Source organism: Podarcis gaigeae, assembly GCF_964106915.1.
Source record: "Podarcis gaigeae genome assembly, chromosome: 1".
Lineage (NCBI taxonomy): Eukaryota > Metazoa > Chordata > Lepidosauria > Squamata > Lacertidae > Podarcis > Podarcis gaigeae.
Genome location: NC_139678.1, coordinates 119,944,717 through 119,962,224, shown reverse-complemented (window position 1 = coordinate 119,962,224; position 17,508 = coordinate 119,944,717). Strand labels below are relative to the sequence as shown.

Here is a 17,508-nt window from a genome sequence, read left to right as displayed (position 1 = left end):
GTTTGTGGTGCCAAATTGGAGTAGTGCATGATATAAACTGGATTTGAGCAGGATATAAACTGGGGCAGTGTATGCTGCATGCCAGTGCATGTTCAGAGCTGTTGCAAGACAGGTAGCACCTAAAGCATGGATAAAAGTAAACGTAAAGGGACCCCTGACCATTAGGTCCAGTCGTGACCGACTCTGGGGTTGCGGCACTCATCTTGCTTTATTGGCTGAGGGAGCCGGCGTACAGCTTCCGGGTCATGTGGCCAGCATGACTAAGCTGCTTCTGGTGAACCAGAGCAGCACACGGAAACGCCGTTTACCTTCCCGCCGGAGTGGTACCTATTTATCTACTTGCACTTTGACATGCTTTTGAACTGCTAGGTTGGCAGGAGCAGGGACTGAGCAACGGGAGCTCACCCCATTGCGGGGATTCAAACCGCCAACTTTCTGATTGTCTGAAGTCCTAGGCTCTGTGGTTTAATCCACAGCGCCACCCGTGTCCCTAAAGCATGGATAGGATCAGCTAAAACGCTGATTCGGCATCCTGGCATCTAATTAACTGAAGAATGAGCTATGAAAAGTAACAAGCTATGATACATCTGATGAAGTAAATAAAGCAAAACTGAATGCATCTGGATCATAGAATTGGAGATTTGGAAGGGAGCCGAGGGTCATCAACCCCTTGCAATGAATCTTAACTAAATCATACATGACAGATAGCCAGCCAGTCTCTGCTTAAAAACTTCCAAGGAAAGAGAGACCACTACCTCTCATAGTAGTCTGTTCCATTGGTGATCAGCTAGCTCTCCTGTCTCCTATTACCTCCTTAGGACAGGAAGTTGACACTACTTAATTTATATATAAAAAAGGTAAAGGTAAAGGACCCCTGATAGTTAAGTACAGTCATGAACAACTCTGGGGTTGCGGCACTCATCTCGCTTTACTGGCCGAGGGAGCCGATGTTTGTCCGCAGATAGTTTTTCCGGTTTGTGTAGCCAGCATGACAAAGCCGCTTCTGGCGAACCAGAGCAGCGCATGGAAACACCGTTTGCCTTCCTGCTGGAGTGGTACCTATTTATCTACTTGCATTTTGATGTGCTTTTGAACTGCTAGGTTGGCAGGAGCTGGGACCAAGCAACAGGAGCTCACCCTGTCGCGGGGATCCGGTTTAGACCACAGTGCCACCTGCTCCCACACTCTCACACATACACATGCCACCTTTCAAACATAAGATGGTTATGATCTTCTTGAACTGCTTCTTTTCATTTGTACCTGAAAGGCTTGCTTGCTTGCAGAAAGCTAAACTACATTCCAGTCCACCTCAAACTGAATTCAGTTCAAAATGTGGCGTTACAATATTACAGGGTAAGGTGTTCTGAAATGGTGGGTTGATCCTCAATTCTCGTAGCTTTTAAAAGAATGCATCACACAAGGTGGACGGCAGCTGTGAAAACGAAGCACTGAAAATTAAGCTATGTTGTGTATAACGTAGCAAATCATGTCAAGGGCATATATGATCTTCAAAAGCTGCTATATGATACATAAATTGCAGCTAATGAAGACTGTGGCATCCTGCCTCTTAACTGGGCTAGCTGCCTAACTCTACATTACTGCTTTACTTTTGGCACCAACACCATGTTGTTTTAGGACTCCGTTCAAGATGCTGGTCTCGGCCCATAAATCCAAGCTGCGCCTTCGTTTGCTACCTTTCCCCAAATTACTTTTGAGTATCTGTTCCTGTTTGAATAAGAAGGGCAAATAAACAAGCCATACTGGTGCTTTTTCCAATTACTGTGACATATATGCTAGTTTCCAAATTTTGTTTTCTTATAAAATGAATTCAGGGTAAATATTGTGCTTTTTGTTGGTTCACAATTCTCTTCAGAAAGATCTGGATGCCATACAAAAATATGCCATATTTTTAGTGAACCAGCCACATGTTCTCCCTGGCTAGGGATATTTTCTTTGTCCTACTTGGTTCCCAATGATTAGCATTATGGGATGGGAGAGAAATTCAGTTCAGTTTTCATTTTAATGTGAAACTACGTAATTTTCACTTTCCGAAATCGGAACACAGCTATTCTTTGTAATTTGCATTCCTCCGAATTTTGCAATGAAGTTTTCCAACCAAGTACAGTGGTACCTCTGGTTAAGAACTCAATTCGTTCTGGACATCCGTTCTTAACCTGAAACTGTTCTTAACCTGAGGTACCACTTTAGCTAATGGGGCCTCCTGCTACCGCCGCCTTGCAATTTCTGTTCTCATCCTGAGGTAAAGTTCTTAACCTGAGGTACTACTTCCGGGTTAGCGGAGTCTGTAACTGAAGCGTTTGTAACCCGAAGCATTTGTAACCCGAGGTACCACTGTAATGTGTAGAAAAGTGTATATATTAGGGGAAAGTCTTCATAGAAAAACGCATATTAATGAAAATAACATACAAAAATACATTATATGAGGGGAAATGATTTGAAAAACGTGCACTAAGATAATGATGAATCTTTGTCAAAATATTCAGAAACTGACACAGAAATCTGGAAAACTGAATTTATGACCAGAACAATGAGTAACTGAGAGAAGCTGGAATTGACTGACTAACCCACCCCAAATCTTACTGTAGCATCTGTACTATGAAATATTTTGCTGCTTTTACATAAAACCACCACAATATTGCATGCCTTACTATCTTGTGTAATCTCATGGAAACCTGCTATATGACTTCGTATGCCAAGACCTTTCTAACATTCTTACACTTCGCTCCAAACACCTTGCTCATATCTCATTCTGGATACAAAGAACACTAACCCGGGATCTGTAGTTTCTGTGATGCATCCGATTGGTGGATTGCAGACCTAATTCTTGACCCATACTGTGGACACTTCAAATCCTAAAATGCAGCATGCCTGGGTATTCTCTGGGAGCAACAGAAAATGAGATTATTATTTTTTTAAATGACCCTTCCCTCCGGATACATATGCCACCCCGTAATATATAGTATTTGGGGTAAGGTAAAGGTAAAGGGACCACTGACCATTAGGTCCAGTCGTGACTGACTCTGGGGTTGTGGCGCTCATTTCGCTTTATTGGCCGAGAGAGCCAGCTTACAGCTTCCGGGTCATGTGGCCAGCATGACTAAGCCACTTCGGGCGAACCAGAGCAGCACATGGACCAGAGCATGCCAGGCACTTGTCTTCCACTGCCTCCCGCAGGTTAGTCAAACTCAAGCTGGTAGCTTCGAGAACACTGTCCAACCATCTCGTCCTCTGTCGTCCCCTTCTCCTTGTGCCCTCCATCTTTCCCAACATCAGGGTCTTTTCCAGGGAGTCTTCTCTTCTCATGAGGTGGCCAAAGTATTGGAGTCTCAGCTTCAGGATCTGTCCTTCCAGTGAGCACTCAGGGCTGATTTCCTTAAGAATGGATAGGGTTGATCTTCTTGCAGTCCATGGGACTCTCAAGCGTCTCCTCCAGACCATAATTCAAAAGCATCGATTCTTTGGCGATCAGCTTTCTTTATGGTCCAGCTCTCACTTCCATACATCACTATGTCTTTTAATTTCGTGGCTTCTGTCACCATCTGCAGTGATCATGGAGCCCAAGAAAGTAAAACCTCTCACTGCCTCCATTTCTTCCCCTTCTATTTGCCAGGAGGTGATTTTGAACTAGGAGAGGATAATATGACTGGAAGAATGCAACATTTGTGCAGTGTGTTTAGGGCTCTGTCCAAACATACTTTAACTTTCTGATGCTTCTGGAGCCTTTCTGAACACAACTGTTAGCCAGCCAGTAATCTAGCGTGTTAGTTCTGTTTGGGTGTATGGAACACATTTTGCAATGGCCTGACCTTGCCAGAGATAACAGGGGAGCACATGAATCCTTGGCTGTGGGTTTCTTGCATCTATTGCCATATTAGGAGATTGGAACCAAATGTTTGTCTGTGCTTCAGCTGTATGGAACGGAGGCCATCCAGCACGAACTCCATATCTCTCCAGGCAAATATGCTCATCACAACGAAGACGTTTAAGTTTGTACCCGTTCATTACGTTAAAGCGTGTTCTCCTTCATGGAGAGCACATGTTGCGGTGGGGTCTGCTGAGCCACCCCTCTGTTACCAGGCAGGGTCTCTAAAGATGGCCTGGGGCAGTGATTGGTTCACTGGGTTGCTGGGGTAAAAGTTATGTTGCAATTTTGGTGGGAGGGGTAAAATGTTTAAATATTCTGCACGCAGCCTGGAGCTTTCTCTTTGCTGCGTGCAACGGATCACCCGCCCACCCGCCCTTGAGTAAGGGGTTGTTGCATTGACCTTGCTATGCCTGTCATGGGGTCGTCTGCCGTTGGGGCAGGGGCCTGGTAGGAATTTTGTCCATCTGGCTGATTGGCTGGGCCATTTGGTTTTTGCCTACTGCGTAGCAAATCGTCACAACTTGTAAGGTTGCGGTTAGGCATTGGTTATAAATTGGTGGAGGAGGGGTTAGGATAGGCTGGGCCTGCCCCTCCATGGTTGCTGCGGAAAGGGAATTCCGTTAAAAGAATCCTGGGGCTTGCCATCTTTTCGTCCAATCCCTGGAATGGGACTAGGGCCGGCAAGCCTTCGGGGAGCATGCGGATGAGAATTGAGGGTCTGTGACTCAGCTCCATTTCTCCCCGACTTGCTTTCCCCCGCACTGTCTTTCGGTGGTGCCCGGAAGTCAGTTCTGTCCCCAGGCGGGGGGACAGATAGTCTTAACCAATGCCTAAACAACCACTCATGGTTTTGTATTTAAATAAAGTTGTGGCCAAAATTATGCCAAAAACCTTAAACAAAAAATTAAGTGTGCTTTGTGAGTTATTTGGGGGGGTGGCTTGGGGACCTCGACACGCAATGACTGGAGAGGCTAAAAGACTTTGCGTGTGATTTATTGAGTTCTCCAAGACAATGGGAATTCCGAGTGCCTAGTTTATAGGATTTGGATTCAGCTTTAATGCAAATAGCTTGCCTCGTCATGAACATAAGGAAGAGAGATAATTTACGTTGCCTCTTGGAAATGCACGGAAGGTTCCGTGATGGGAACACATTTTAATGTTTAGCAACTGCTCCTAATAATGTGCATTACAGGCTATAAACGTTCTAGTAAGTGGCACAGCCCTGTGATATTCAGGGTGCCTGCTAAACTTTGAAAGGCCCACCACCTGATTCAGCTGGTGTATCTCTTGGTGTCTTAATATCCAGCTCTGTTATGACCGTATGTGGGCTCTTGCTCCAGACAATTTACTATATTCAGAACAACTCTGCAAATGTGTGTGGCTTTCTTTCCAGTTATCCTGGGATAAGGGAGAAGCAGCTTTCACACAACCCATCTCTCTATCTCTATCTCTATCTCTATCATCTCTATCTCTATCTCTATCTCTATCTCTATCTCTATCATCTCTAATCTCTTTATAAGGTGGTACCTTGGTTTTCAAATGTAATCCGTTCCGGAAGACTGCTTGACTTCCAAAATGTTTGAAAACTGAAGCCTGCATTTCCGGAAGCATTTATAACTGGAAAACTCATTTCCAAAATATAAGATAAAAATAAAATTAAAGCTACATACAGCAACAGTGTTTTGTGTTGTGTAAGCTCCTATGGTGTAAATAAGGGCCTCCACGAATTGTTATTTGCGCATTTGTTGTGTGCAAATGGCTTTAGATACCTACTAGGTCCATAAATTATCATATAGCATATACAGTGGTACCTCGGGTTACAAACACCTCAGGTTACAAACACTTCAGATTACAGACTCCCTTAACCTGGAAGTACTACCTTGAGTTAAAAAATTTGTCCCAGGATGAGAACAGAAATCATGCGGTGGCAGCGGGAGGCCCCATTAGCTAAAGTGGTACCTCAGGTTAGGAACGGTTTCAGGTTAAGAACAGAACTCTGAAATGAATTAAGTTCGTAACCAGAGATACTACTGTATTCAACACAAAGAACAGTGGCAATTTGTTGTTGACAAAGGACAGCTGGACATATAAAGGGCCTCATTACCTCCAGTAGCTTAGGGCCTCATCAAACCTAAATCCGGCCCTGGGGAAGGGCTGTGGCTCAGTGGAGGGCACATGTGTTGTATGTAGAAAGTCAGAAGTTCTATCTTTGGTACCTCCCAGATTGGGCTGAGAGACACCCTCTCTGAAATTCTGGAGAGCTGTTGCCAATCAATGTAATACAGTGGTACCTTGGGTTACATACGCTTCAGGTTACAGACTCCGCTAACCCAGAAAGAGTATCTCGGGTTAAGAACTTTGCTTCAGGATGAGAATAGAAATCGTGCTCTGGAGGCGCAGCGGGAGGCCCCATTAGCTAAAGTGGTGCTTCAGGTTAAGAACAGTTTCAGGTTAAGTACGGACCTCCGGAACGAATTAAGTACTTAACCCGAGGTATCTAGATTGACCAATGGCAGCTGCCTATGTTTCTTATGTCTCTCTTTACCAAAAAAGCGAGGTTGTCATATTAGCATGTCCTAGGCAATTCTGGAATAGATGCATTGGCTGATGTGAATTTTCTCTTTTCTTAGTTATTCAGTTATGTACTGAAGGTGAATGGATCACTTAGTGTCCCTTCCCTGGGTCTGTGCTGCTAACTTGGCCTAGCTTTCCTGACCTCCTGTTGCAGACTTATATCTTGACACAGTTCGTGGTGCTGACCTCATTACTGATGACGTCAGCATGAATCGGCTGGTGAATGACCTAGGCACCATGTCTCTATTATTCAAGGGCCCATGGATTTTGATAGGCAACCTTAGATTAAGGAAATGGCAGATGGGGAAGGAGAGAAGGCTAGTTCAAGGGCCAGGACTGGAGGAACTGATATTTTGAGAAGCAGCTAGAGAATATTTTAGATTGTGTAACAGGCAATGGTTAATATGTAGAAGATGTTGACATTTGCATTGGAATGTATTGAATGTGTTAAATATTTCTAAATCACCCTTCATGAATGGTGTCTCAAGCTGCTGTAGAATTTCGAGAATAAAAATATCAACACAACATATAAATAATAATAATAATAATAATAATAATAATAATAATAATAATTTTAATGCTTTTGAGGATCAGGCAAATGCTTCCTTCCCAACATGCTGTCTGCTACTGTCTATGATGTGCTAGGCAGCTGTTCATTGTTTTCTTTTAGAACAGTATTTTTTAATTTGAAAGAAGTTGGCATGGAAATATTTTTATTATTCAAAAGGGCTTCCCATAAAAAAAAAAAAAAAATCAGTGAGTGTACTGCTCTCAGATGCTCAATAGTCCATCTCTGCAGCTTCCTGTACTTCAGTTAGAGCCTAGCTCAGGCAGTTGGGGAGGCTTCAGAGCAATGAATAAATATTTAGTGGAAAGAAAAGCAGACATCACACACACACACACACACAGTTTGCATGCAAAAGATTCCTCTGATATTTTGGAACCTCCAGTCTCTTCTGTTGTTGGGCACTGACAATCCTGAATTCACCCATAGGAATGGTTCCAGATAAGTCTTTTTACACTTTGCTTGTCTGGAAAGTCGAATTTAACAGGAGATTTTATTTTATTTTATGGCAGCTATAAAATATTTCACAGAGAAAGACAGTGCCCAGTCAAAAAATAAAGAATTACAGGCCTGAAACAAGAACCTAGGGTCTGAAGAGCCAACGAACTCCAGAATTTGCAAGAGTTCATCTATAGTCATAATTTACTCTTCTTCTGATTAGATTCTGCCCAGGCTCCTCATTGACCCAACGATTTTTGCAAGGATTCACACTAATTCACAAGTCTGATTCACACTGGTGTTTTTTTTTAAAAAAATATTCCGTTAGAATAGCACCATCATGAACCCCCCCCCCCAATCCACTCTTATCTACTCATACAATTACTTTACCCTATGGTAACTTAAATGATAAATGAATTTTATAATGACAATTCATTATTCCTGAATGAAACCTGGGGAAGGGATCAAATTGTTTAGAGTGGATTCATTCAGCCAAAGCGTTCAGTCTATGGGCCTTTAGGGTCTCTCCTGCAGCCCCCACCCTATCCTCCTGTTGTTACCACAAACATTAACACCACTGAAAATCTGAAAAAATCTATAGCGATGATGGCTCAGCAGCTGGGATACCCTTCTCTGCTTTGAAAAAAATATAGAGTTGAGGAAGGATGTGGGAAGAGTATTATTAGAGCTGCTAAGTCTGGATTTCCCTGGACATTAAAGGTAAAGGGACCCCTGACCATTAGGTCCAGTCGTGGCCAACTCTGGGGTTGCGGCACTCATCTCGCTTTATTGGCCGAGGGAGCCGGCGTACAGCTTCTGGGTCATGTGGCCAGCATGACCAAGCCGCTTCTGGCGAACCAGAGCAGCACACGGAAACGCCATTTACCTTCCCGCCGGAGTGGTACCTATTTATCTACTTGCACTTCGATATGCTTTCGAACTGCTAGGTTGGCAGGAGCAGGGACTGAGCAACGGGAGCTCACCCCGCCATGGGGTTTTGAACCGCCGACCTTCTGATCGGCAAGCCCTAGGCTAAGTGGTTTAACTCACAGCGCCACCTGCATCCCTCCCAGACATTACCGGGATCTCAAAGGTGGAAGTGATGTCCAGGGCGAATTTCCAAAAGGCGGTGGATCTTAGGCAAGTAAACTGAATGTGTTATTTCGGTGTTTTCGTAAAAAAAGAAGAAGCTCAATTTTGGATTTTGGGGTCTTCCTTTAAAAAGGTCAGCACATTTCAGGGTGCCCTGTTTTTTTTTTAATGGCAACCTTAGACTTTAATCTGCTAGCTCTTCTCTTTTTCCAGACTTAAAACATTCAACAAAATACACCAGGGGCACAGTGCTCGAGGTGGCAGGCTTCCTGGGTGTAAACAGTCATAGAATCATAGAATTGCTGAGCTGGAAGGGACCAGGAGGGTCATCTAGCCCAATGCCCCACAAGGCAGAAATCTCAGCTAAAGCATACTGAGCTGGGAGCTGCAGAGGCAGGCAGGCTCGCTTAACTGGGACAGGTGCTTAAATGGTTGCACAGTGCCATGGTGGGTCTATTGATGATGATGATGACGATACAGGTAGGTAGCTGTGTTGGTCTGCCGTAGTGAAAACAAAATAAAAAAAATTCCTTCCAGTAGCACCTTAGAGACCGATGGTGTTTCAATTTTTGGAAATGGAGTTGAGAGTTGACCTAACCTGGGGAGAAAACAGCAAAGACCTGATGAAGAGAGCATAGCAGAGGTTTTATTTTCTGAGAATCCTCCGGAAAAATAATCTCTCAAAAGACCTGATGATGGCATTTTACCATTGTACTGTTGAGAGTGTATTAACTCATGGTCTCTGTGTGTGGTTTGGGAGCTGGACGGTCAGGGGAAAAACAATGCTATCCAGGGTTGTAAAGACTGCAGAGAGAATAATTGGGTGCACTCTTCCCACCTTGGATCAAATCTATGCTGCCAGGTGCCGTAAGAAAGCTGCAGAGATAGCGCAGGACAGTGCGCACCCCGGAAATTATCTCTTTCAGCTTCTGCCTTCTGGAAGAAGGTACAGGGTTATAAAGACCAGGACTAGCCGCCTGAGAAACAGTTTCTACCCAAATGCAATTCTGGTTTTAAACACAGTATAAGGAGTCTCTATAGGAGTATATTGTATTTTAAAATGGGGTTTCAGAGTTTTTAGGGGTTTTTGAATGTCTTATGTAGATTTTTCAATTTCATTGTTCTGTATGGGACAATGACATTAAAGATATCGTCTTGTATTGTATTGTTTGTTATTGGTATGAGCTTTTGTGTGCATGCACACTTCTTCAGATATCTGTATCTAAATCATTATCTGTATCTGAAGAAGTGTGCATACATATGAAAGCTCCTACCGATAACAAACTTAGTTGGCCTCTAAGGTGCTACTGGAAGGAACTTTTTTATTTTGTTTTGATGATGATGATGATGATGATGATGTGTGTGCATGTGTCAGAGAGAGAGAGAGAGAGAGAAAGAGAAAGGGAAAGAGAGGAAGTGAACGGAAGACAGAGAGAGAGAGAGAGGAAGAACTCCAGATGCAGCGAACTGCACCAAGTTCCATCTGTTTTGTACTTATTTATGGCCATACTGAATCAATATAGGCAGACCTCCTACATAAAAACGCTTAAAGCTGCAACGAGAATTGCAAGAAAGGCTTTATCAGGCAGTGAAAGAGGGAGGAAAAGAAGAAGGCATTATATGTAGAATGCAACATATGCAGATTGCTGTAACTCTATTTTGAGATGCAGCCTTCCCTATTCAACATCATTCCGCTTCCTTGGCAGAGGTGTCTCCTAAAATGGAGTTGGTGCTACATCTGCTTCCTTGGGAGGGGGGCTTAGATGCAATATACTTGTGATAAATCAGGGGTGAGGAACTTGCAGCCCACCCGACATTAATTTTGGACTGCAATTCTCATCATCCCCACCCATTGGTCATGCTGGCTGGGGCTGACAGGTGTTGGAGTTCCACCTGGAGGGTTGTAAGTTTCCCTTCTCTGTGACAAATAAATGCAACATATGGGGAACAGTTTCCTCAAGACAGTAGCAATACCATTCCGAAAAGTTTCTACTTCCTTTCTTCATGCAGTTGTGGTGCCGCACAATCCTGTTCGTGTTTACACAGAAGAACCAGATGTAGAGCGTTGGACTTGTATCAGGGAGAGCTAGGTTAAGATCCCTACTCACGAGGAAGTTATTGATAAACCCACTGATGCTCCCTTCCTTTGAAAGAAGGGTGGGAAGGGCTATGGCTCAGGGGCCTTGAAAACGGGAACACATTCAATTGGTGGCATCTCTAGGTACAATTGGAGGTGACCCTTGTCTGAAATCTCATCGCCAGTTAGTGTAGACGAGGCACGTCCAACTCCCAAGAGACTGCAATCTACTCCTACTATAAAAAGCTGACAGAGATCTACCCAAAATGGCGACTAACTGCTGCAATCGCCCCCTTAGGCATGACACCCGGGGCGCAGTTGTTGAGCTTTTTTTGGGAGGGAGAGGCCTCAGTTTTTCCACTTTTTTGGGGGGAGTGATCACTTCCTGTCATCCCGCGATCTACCTTTAACACCCCAGTGATCTACCAGTAGATCACCCGTTGGACACCCCGGTAAAGAACACAGAACTAGGTGGACCAATGTTCCGGTTCAGTATTAGACACCTTCCAACGTTCCTACAATACATCACAAGTCCAATGTAGAAAAATACACTCTCTTACAAAATGGTAGCAATTTTGATGTAGAAAATCTTTGGGCACTTTCCTTTTAGCACAGTTGCAAGTCTTGCTGAGGTTGAGGAAGGGTGTGCAGTTATTTAATCTTTGGTTCCAGTGGAGATCTGGTCAGCTGTGCTTCCTAACCATAGGCGCCAACTTCACAGGGCTGAGGTGTCTTCAGGCCCCCCTAAGTCACTTGGGATGGGGCTGAGCCACCCCCAATCTTGCTACAGTGGGCCTTGCCAGGCCTTGCCACAGTGGCACTGGACCTTGGCAGCAGCGGGCATCACTGGGCCTCGCAGTGGCTACAGGCCTTGCTTGATGGGCCCCCCATTGTTCGGTGTAACTTGGCACTTCTGTGCCTAACACACATTCATTGCTTGTGCTTACTAGGTTAGTTATGTACATAGCAAATCAGAAGTCACTTCATCTTTAAATCTTCTCAGTCATAGTGGAAGGTTATGGGAGTTGCGGCCAATCTTCCCCCCTCCCCCCCGGCAACAGTGTCCACATGTAATTTAGTTGAGCAAGGTACAAACCTGTATCAGCTCCTGGCCTTCCAAAGTCTTGTCTGTTATTTTGGGGGGGGAAATAGTGTGTTTTATCAGCGTCTTAACCCCAGAGTCGGTCACGACTGGACCTAATGGTCAGGGGTGTGGGGATGTGCATGGCGCTGTGGTCCAAATCACAGAGCCTAGGACTTGCTGATCAGAAGGTCGGCAGTTCAAATCCCTTTGACAGGGAGAGCTCCTATTGCTCGGTCCCTGCTCCTGCCAACCTAGCAGTTCGAAAGCACGTCAAAATGCAAGTAGATAAATAGGTACTGCTCCGGCGGGAAGGTAAACGGTGTTTCCGTGCGCTGCTCTGTTTCACCAGAAGCAACTTAGTCATGCTGGCCACATGACCTGGAAGCTGTACGCCGGCTCCCTCGGCCAATAAAGCGAGATGAGCGTCACAACCCCAGAGTTGGCTACGACTGGACCTAATGGTCAGGGGTCCCTTTACCTTTACTGTGTTTCTGGATGCCAGATTTGTATGTTTATTCTTATGGTTGTCAGAGGCTGACTTGGTGTGGTGGCACCGCTAATCCCCCACAGGTGGGATGTTGTTCCTCACTGGGAGGAAGAAGGGGACTGGCGAGAAAGGTTGGCGCAGTGCAAATGCAGCAGTAGGAGCAGATTGGCTCCTGCTGATGAGTTTACACCACTCTGACTTCCCCACCATGCTGCTGCTCTCTGAAAGCAACAGTGGCCAACCTCCTGGGAAGCTAGCATAGAGGTACTGCCCCACCCTGTGAGCTGCTTCTGATTTTTATATTTCTTAAGAGCCTTTCAGCATAAGGTTCCAGGGTGGGTACTTGTAGCCAGTCAACTTGGAGAACCGACTGGTGTCCTTTAGCAAGCGGTTCTTATGATTCTGGCTCTGTGATCTGTACATACAGCAACACAGAACAAACTGTCATGTATGTAGGGATATGGGAGAAATTTGGCATGGGTTGCATTTTAATGAGAACCTAACTGGTTTGACCTTTGTGAAATGACACAGAAACCAGAACACAATTATCCCTTGGAATTCGGTGAACTTTGTGATGCAGTCATCCAAACAAACAAATAAAATGTGTAGAAGGATGTGCACGATTGTGAAAATAACATGCATAATGTATATTAGGGGAAATACTTTGCAAAAATGGTATATTAACAGAAATGCATACTAAGTGCTGGTGATTGTGTGTGTGTGTGTGTGTGTGTGTGTGTAAAATCACAACCCGAAGCAGTGATGTGATGTGGAAAAAATAGAAATGGAGAGAAACCAAAAGTGACAGATTCATCCATCCCTACAGGTATGTACTCTGAAAATCTTAACTTAATGTCTTCCCTGATTTCTGAAGACTATAATTCTATCAGCAGCACTGGATCTCACTGCCGCTGATTATTATCCTCCCCCTGCCCCACTTTCCTTCTGTTAGATCCTGTGGGCTTCTCCTGCCTTATGCAAAGGAAATACCAGTGGGTACTTTGGGTACTTGAGAGAGAGCATATTTCATAGGAGACACTCTTCCCTCCCGCTCTCCCTCCCCCTAATCTTGGCATGCCAGCAGCTGTTGTGAATGTTGTCTGTTCTAGCACTGCTTTTGATTGGCTCCAGCAAATCCAATAAGATCTTATAAAGAGATCTGGCCTCTCGAACATCCTGCTCCCCCGAACATCCTCAAACATAATCTACTCTCTCCACTCCCAGCATGATAATGGTCTTCCCTTAGACCAACACTGCTTGGGCCTGGGCAGGCACCAGAAATATGTTCAAAGACATAAAGCCCAGCCTTGTGACAGTATAGTACATATGTAGCCCACACCCTAAGACTTGGGGTAGAATTATCCTAGTGCATTTGGAAACAATGAAGCATGAATAGCCAAGGTGGGAGTCAGGGCTGTCTTAAGCATATGCGGCACCGGGGTGTAAAAACCTGCCTGGCGCCCCTCCCCCCAGTTTGGCCAGAGTTGTTGAGGCGCGCAGGCAGGGCAGAGCAGGGCGCAGAGGAGCGCGAGGCGGCAGCACTAGGCTGGGTGCCTTGTTGTGTGGGCAGCGCACCCTGGGTGGGTCTCTCCATGGCCCTATGCCAATCCCAGGTGCGCAGGAGGGCGGAGCTGGCCCGTCGCCTCAGCGCCTCGCTTACCCCCGAACTTGTGGCAGAGAGCTGCCCACAGCAGAAGAGCCCAGTGTGGTGCTGCAACAGACGGGCTCTTCCCCGGACTCCAACTCTTTTTTTTTAAAAGAATATTTATTGAAGTTTTCAAAAAATTATATAACATAAAGACAACAAAAAAAGAAAACAAAAATGACAATAAGATAAACATACATACAAAACAAATAACAGGTATAATTTCAATCCCTTATAGTCGTATAACTTACTTTCTCGACCTCCTCATACCTCCCCTCTCTGTATTCCAATCTCTAATCAAGCCAATTCAGCAAATCCTTCCCCTAATTTCTGATTTAATTTTTAATCTTTCTTTTCTTAATTACATAATCATTACAGCTAGAAACCCCTTGATTTCTAAGTCAACATCGTTCTAACATTCAATAATCTTGCAATGTTTCTTAAGATAGTCCTTAAATTTCTTCCAATCTTCTTCCGCCGTCTCTTTTCCCTGGTCATGGATTCTGCCGGTCATTTCTGCCAATCCCATATAGTCTATAACCTTCATCTGCCATTCTTCCACCCCGGACTCCAACTCTTGGGCTCCGGACTCTCGGCTGGCGCCCCTGAGAGCCTGGTGCCCGGGTGCCCTGCACCTTTAACACCTATGGTTAAGACGGCCCTGGTGGGAGTGCAGCCCTGGCTCTTAGTTCATGTGCCCTCCTGCTTCTGCCCTAGACTTTGCATCTCATCTGCACATCACTTTGACCGCTGCTGCATTACAGGAACGTGATCTGAAAACTGCAGGCTTAAAAAGTGCAGACCAAAGGCCTGCTGCATTGCCTTTGGAGCGATGGGTTACTCATCTCTTGGCACATCATAAACCCACAAACAATCTTGCTGCATTGTGTGCGTGGTTTGAAATAACTCAGGACATTCCTGCATCCTATAATTTGGGGGCTGGGAAATTCTTGGAAAAATTAGTGCAGCAGTGTTTCGTATGTAGTGAGTTTCTATGATCTCTTGAAGAACAAACACACACACACACACCCAAAACCAAACCACAATTCCTCCTTTGGTTGTCAAAGGCTTTGCAAGAAGGAACTCTAGCAAATGTGGGTGGATGTGGCAGGAAGCTGCCAGTTATACCCGAGAGAATGGCTCTCTTCTTCAAAAATAGATATGCAACGTGGCACAAAGACCTGTTTGTATCTCAAGGCTGGCATCTCTTTCTGGGTGGGTAGATAATCTGCACAGAAATGATTAATGTCAAGGGACTTTTTAGACATAAGGCAGTGAGCGTTCTTTAAACTTGGGGGCAGAACTGTGTCCTGGTTTCTGAAGAATTCTGCACTGCAGAAACTAGGAAAGGGGGAGAAATCCGATCCAGTTCATATTTCCTGAAACAATATGTGAACCAAAACCCATCTTTCAATATTTGCACTTCTCTAGGCATTGCAGTAAAACAGGCATAGGCAAACTCGGCCCTCCAGATATTTTTGGGACTACAACTCCCATCATCCCTAGCTAACAGGACCAGTGGTCAGGGAAGATGGGAGTTGTAGTCCCAAAAACACCTGGAGGGCCGAGTTTGCCTATCCTTCAGTAAAGCTCTCCAGCCAAGTAATGGAGGCAGAAATGAGTGGTGTATGCATATAAACGCACAGGTTGGTAAAAGTAGCGTACAAAATTGGGAAAGTGGCTTTGCAAGTTGGAGAAAAATTGCAGACAAAAATATGTATATTAAGAGAAATTTAAAAAGTGAAATAAAATTGCAAACTGGTTTGGAAATCTGGAGAACTGACCTTAAGACTGTGAAACCAAGAGCGAGAGAGAGAGCGCACAATCTTGATGGATTCTCAAGCACACACATTTTGTTTGCAGCGGTTTGTTGGCTCATTTCTATTTTAGGCCCACCTAGGGGATGATAAACCCAGTATAGAGGAACACTGAAGCCCAATAAGATTTTGTGAAAAGAGAAGAATTGATAATAATATAAAGTGCATCTTCTCCCTCCTGGCTTCACCCTGAACATTTGTGAGTGCGGTGTTTTGTCTTTTTAACTTTCCCTTTACAAAATGGATTCTTGCAGTCCAGGTCCTTGGAGCATTGTGAGACAAGCCATGTGTGCGTAGCTAAGTTATGCCATAATCTCCCTCCCTCTCCAGACACCTCTTTTATAAATGGAAAGTTGTCACGAGGCCTCTGAGCTAGCTTTGGTGTGTGTTTGTTATAGAGTTGCCCTATTTGAGTTAAAGGTAAGCTATGAGTACAGTCATTGCCCTGCTCTGCGCAACATCAAACTAATTGAGTCCATGACGAATGAAACGGTACTTTTTTCCAGGGGGATTTTGCAGGAATGCCCGAGGGGAAGAGCTAAAGGGAAATTAAAAACCAAGGCACCACAAAAGGCCTGAATTGTAAGCTACCATACACCAGCATTGTAGCCAACTAAAATTATATGTCTGCAGCTATTTTGCTTTCGAAACCACAAATCAGCAAAAGAAGAAAAAAAGCAAGCATATGCCACACTTTTAAGTTAGGAATGGGGGACTGAGACCCTCCAGACAGTGTAAAGTAAAGGTAAAGGGACCCCTGACCATTAGGTCCAGTTGTGACCGACTCTGGGGTTGCGGTGCTCATCTCACTTTATTGGCTGAGGGAGCCGGTGTACAGCTTCTGGGTCATGTGGCCAACATGACTAAGCCGCTTCTGGCGAACCAGAGCAGCGCATGGAAACGCCGTTTACCTTCCTGCCGGTGTGGTACCTATTTATCTACTTGCACTTTGAGGTGCTTTTGAACTGCTAGGTTGGCAGGAGCTGGGACGGAGCAACAGGAGCTCACTCTGTCGCGGGGATTTGAAGCGCCGACCTTCTGATCGGCAAGTCCTAGGCTCTGTGGTTTAACCCACAGTGCCACCCGCGTCCCTTCCTTCCAGACAGTGTAGCTAGACTCTAATTCCCATCAGTCCCAGGCAGCATGGCCAATGGTCAGAGATGAGCTGCAGCTGGAGACCCACAGGCCATTTTCTAAGTGGGCATCTTGCTTCTATAGAGAGGAGGCATAATGTAGCAGAGGGATCAGTCAACTTCCTTGGCATTAAAAACATGGACCTAAGCTGCTTAAGTAGCACTGGCTGCCTATGTGTTTGACCAAATGGAAGTTCCCATACAGAAGACAATACTGACACAGATACTCTCATTCACAAACTGGCCAGAAAGCTTAGTTGACACAGAAAAGAGTTGATTGCCACTTCCTCCAATCCATTTCTCCACATCAAGCATTTTAAGCATGCATAGGAGACAACTCCTAGGGACCAAGGTTCCTTCGGACCCCTAATAAAATATTTGAGGGGGCAGCCACCCCCCCCCACAAAGTTGATGGGCATTGCCATTCAAATGGTGTGCATGCACTGTATCATGTGATCGATTATAAGGAGCAGGGCTAACCTGCCTCCACCTCAATATTTTATTCAAGCTGGCGTCCCTGTAAGAACGTCTTTCCAGAACTGGTAAATTAGGACTGCCATATGGCCGGGATTTCCTGTACATTACTGGGATTTCAAAGGTGGAAGGGACATTTGGGGGAATTTCCAGAAGGTGGCGGTTTGTAAACTGAGAAATCGCTCAACACCTTTGGGGTTTGTCTTTAAAAAGCTCAACAACTTTCAGGGTGCCCT

At 44.9% G+C, this 17,508-nt stretch overlaps 1 protein-coding gene across 1 annotated transcript in view; it reads left to right on the top strand.

Moving 5' to 3' along the window:
• COL5A2 (collagen type V alpha 2 chain) overlaps positions 1-17,508 on the top strand; it is a 182,321-nt gene that overhangs the window by 39,714 nt on the left and 125,099 nt on the right. The window lies entirely within an intron of this gene.